At 37.3% G+C, this 4,324-nt stretch overlaps 1 long non-coding RNA gene across 1 annotated transcript in view; it reads left to right on the top strand.

Moving 5' to 3' along the window:
• Positions 1–3,134, top strand: part of LOC134462696 (uncharacterized) — a 78,130-nt gene extending 74,996 nt beyond the window's left edge. The window contains exons 2-4 of the long non-coding RNA XR_010037562.1: positions 1,217–1,251; positions 2,683–2,779; positions 3,047–3,134. This is a non-coding gene — a long non-coding RNA (uncharacterized LOC134462696). The remainder of the gene's footprint in view (positions 1–1,216; positions 1,252–2,682; positions 2,780–3,046) is intronic.
• Positions 3,135–4,324: the final 1,190 nt, after the last annotated feature.

Here is a 4,324-nt window from a genome sequence, read left to right as displayed (position 1 = left end):
ATTTTAATCAAATATGGCAACTAATGGATAAATAATACATAAATATTGGGAGTTGGGACCCTTATAATAGAGTTGGCTGAGGATAACTAATGGTTAATTAATGGATAGATATTGGTGTTTGGGACCCTTATATTAGAGTTGGCTGCGGATAACTAATGGTTAATTAATCCATAGATATTGGTGTTTGGGACCCTTATAATAGAGTTGGCTGCGCATACCTAATAGTTAAGTAATTAGTCTACTGTGATGTTTAGCGTTCACTCGTTCAAATCACTGTAATAATGGCAACAGGAGCCATTATATAGTAAGGATTGGACGTACACTTCTCAATGATGGTGGGGTGATGATATGTAATTTGTTCATATACCACTTGTTAGTTTTAATGGTAAAAATCCTACAATAAATGCAGAACATTATGAAGACTAATAGTTTGAAGCGAAACTAAACCATCCTTTGTGATAATTAAGTTAATGTCTGAAAATATTAGCTCCAAGAAGTGCAGTGCATGATGGGTACTCAATCTACAGACAATATTTCTGTATTATTTATTCATTAGTTATGCCTTTGTATTAAGTAAGTGTTAATTTTGGTCCTTAGTTAAGTATGCCCTAATAGCTACTTAACTATTACTGTACCCTTACTTATCTATTAGTTAAATATTTGTTATGCTATGAACTTGTAACACAAGGTAATAGTTATCTAATAGTTAAGTAACTGCTTGCTAATGTTTGACATATGCATTAATAACAATTAATATGTGTCTAATGTGGCGTTAAGTAATGATTATTAACCCTTACTAAAGTATTAGGTTATAGCTACTTTGCTGTTAATTATGGCCCCTTATTTGGAAGTGTTACCTAAAAACCTAGTTTTTAAAACGTGCCTAGTTTCAGAACTTCACCAAAACTTAATGTAGAATTCCAATTATATGATATAATATGAGACACTGACGATGGCAACAGCTGAAATGTTTGTCTACACTTCTGCTGCTATGTAAAAAATAAAAAATAAAAAAGAAGAAAAGAAAAACCAGAGTGCGATCCACTTTGTCACATTCTATTATATGAGATTGGAAAGATTAGCTTGATTACAGAATCTGTAATTAATTATATATGTGTTTTCAATCTCCTAACAACACTAATATTCACATATACAAAGTACCTACTTGCTGGCATAAGTTAATATTTCTTTATGTCTCATTATGTTTGTTTTAAAGGAAGAAGTCTGATTAACAACAATGGCAGATCCAAGGTAAGTAAGTTGGTTCACAGAGTTAGTGGTCTACAGTCAGTCTAGACCCATGTGCCTGATAATGCACTGGTTGGATTCCACTTGCTTTCTTTTTTAGGTTTTCAGATTTTTTTTTTTCAATATCCACCTCATTAGGTACATTGGTCAGACAAAGTATAGCCAGCACCAATGAGCATCTTGGTATAGAAAAGCATTGGGTAGATCCGACAATAAGTGTATCTGTGTGGAAAAACATATTAATGTCATTTTCTGAGTCTTATTGTCTTCACAGACCATCAGGGATACATAACATATGTATAGCCACACACACACACACACACACACACACACACACACACACACACACACACACACACACACACACACACACACACACACACACACACACACAGTTTACTTCTTTATTTGGATTGACAGATAGACATTTATCATAGAACAAGCCAAATATCATAGGAGATAAAGAAACTGCGCACTGTATGTCTTAAGGATACATGTGGCACCTCCGTCTCCAGATGAAGAGGCTCCCGATTATGCTGGATACTGAGCAGAATTTGGTCAATCTTTTTGCCTGTTGTTTAGGGAGTCCACAGATCTGTAAGCCACGCACACACATTTTATGTACATGGCCTAAACTATCAAAGATTAATGTTATAGTTTTACACACACACACACACACACACACACACACACACACACACACACACACACACACACACACACACACACACACACACACACACACACACACACACACACACACACACACACACACACACACACACACACACACACACACACACACTAGCTTGTAACACTTTGTATATTGTGAGTAATAGTGTAGTTCAGGCCTATTCAAATGGCGGCCCTGGGGCAGCAAGGCTCTGCCCCCCCAAGAGGTCAGAACAAAATGGAAACCTTTAGAGATAAAAGTATGGGTTCTATATTGAGCTGAAACGGCCAGGAAATGCAGGAAATTACATTAAGAAATGCAAAAATGTTCAGGGGGAGGACCCCCAAACCCCCCGCCTCAATGAACTGTCCCGTATTTCTTACATTGACAGTTGGCAACCATAATACATACATATTCCATGTTCGGCCCCTTTGATGGGAGGAACTTGAAAAACTGGCCCTCTGAGACATTTAATTGAATAGCCCTGGTCTAGTTGAATGCCTTGAGTGACCACTTTTACGGTCTAGCCCTTGCAGGCACAAATATAAGGATGCAAACTGCACTGCATGAGAAAATAGCAACTATAGACTACTAATGCCTCCAAATGTAATGTGATATAATTTCATGTATTGGGCTATAGTTTCTGTAGTAATCCAAATACACTATAAAATATTAGTTGCTATAGTACCTTGTAGTTACTACAGTATACCATGTAGTATACCATGTTACAATCTACATCTCTTTGTTTCTCATTGTCTTAGGGTGGTAAATGTGATACAACATTTTCCGATAAAAACAGATGAGGACTTGAAAAAGGTGGAGGTCTTACTCCAAGACGAAGCAGTAAGAAGAGCCCTGGTAAAATCACAATTTCTTAATAATTATTCATTATTTCCTACTTCACTGTATTAAAAGTCTTGGTGTTGGAGCCGGGGAGGGAAGGGAAGACCTGATCACAATATCTTAATGATTATTAATCCCTTTTTTTTCTTCAGCAATTGAAAGTCTTGCTGACGCCCCTGAATCAAATGACCAAATGTTTTATCATGTAAATTTCCTGAATGTTGCTTGCGATGAAACTAAGGGAGTTACTCTTTCTGAAACACTGTCCATTCTTACCTGTAGGCTGAGCACCTTGCTTCCCCTAACGTTTGCAACCCCAAAGGCACCTGTAAGACTAATGAGAAAAAGCTGCAAAAAATGATGCGCGTCGTCTTGGATAAAAGTTTTGCAATGAACTTCAACTGGTCAGGAAACACAACTACAGGGCCTGGAAGGAGGGCTTTTAGAAATTTGAACATCACAGCTGCATTAACAGGTATTGAATGCAACTAACCCTCCATACCACTGCTGGCAGATATTGTACATGCACATCTAATTGGATTTGTATTGCATTGAAACACAACACATTTAATAAATTACTACTATTAAAACACTGTGCCTAAAATACGAAAACTACTATAGCAATACTAATAAAATACGATACCTTTACAGGTGCGGCAGCTATACTTGGACTCAGTGAAGATGACAGTAAGGACGTAATGGCAACGTGGTTGAACAACAGGAGGAATTGAAGAGGCATATCCTCATAAGAAGGTAGGTTCCATCATCCTTCAGCTCCTAAAAGAAAGGCTGGTCAATCACATATTGCAGCTATATCACTATCTATTCATTGGTTGGATATGCATTATTTATACTTGGAATCACACTTTCACTATTTCCAGGACAAAATTGCTTTCAGTTCCACCATTTCATTACAGTTATCCGGCCACTTATGGGTGTATATGTGCTGATCTACACTCTACACATGTCTGTATGTCAGTCATGGAAACTTCAGCACCTTGTTTATTTTCCACAGGAATGAAGCAGCAGGGGGACAACGGGACAACGGGACAACGGGACAAGCAGAGCAAAGAGCACCTGCACCTGTTTTATTGATTTGTGTGCTATTCTCTATTAGGATACAACAATGATTTCTATGAGGTGATAATCTCAGATACAGTACGTTTCAATACAACTGAGATTGATTTACAGCTATTACAGGGTATTGGTTTTATAGCTATTACAGGGTATTGGTTTTATAGCTATTACAGGGTATTGGTTTTACAAGCTTAACCAGAAAAGTTATTCGTCAAGTAAAAAATACTATGTATATGTAGTGAAATTAGAGTTGTCCACCTGTACTTCGCATAGGTGTGTGTGTGTGTGTGTGTGTGTGTGTGTGTGTGTGTGTGTGTGTGTGTGTGTGTGTGTGTGTAATATCTGCATATGTATGTATGTGCATAACATGTTTCTTCTCTTCAGTATAATGTGTATTGTGATTAGCCTGATTTACCTTTGGGACCAATAAAGTAAATAACAACATCACTCTCTGCTCTTGAATAAGGCGATTGAGGGCCAATA

This window comes from Engraulis encrasicolus, chromosome 2 (genome assembly GCF_034702125.1).
Source record: "Engraulis encrasicolus isolate BLACKSEA-1 chromosome 2, IST_EnEncr_1.0, whole genome shotgun sequence".
NCBI classification, from domain to species: domain Eukaryota; kingdom Metazoa; phylum Chordata; class Actinopteri; order Clupeiformes; family Engraulidae; genus Engraulis; species Engraulis encrasicolus.
This window is presented reverse-complemented; position numbering and strand designations above follow the sequence as displayed.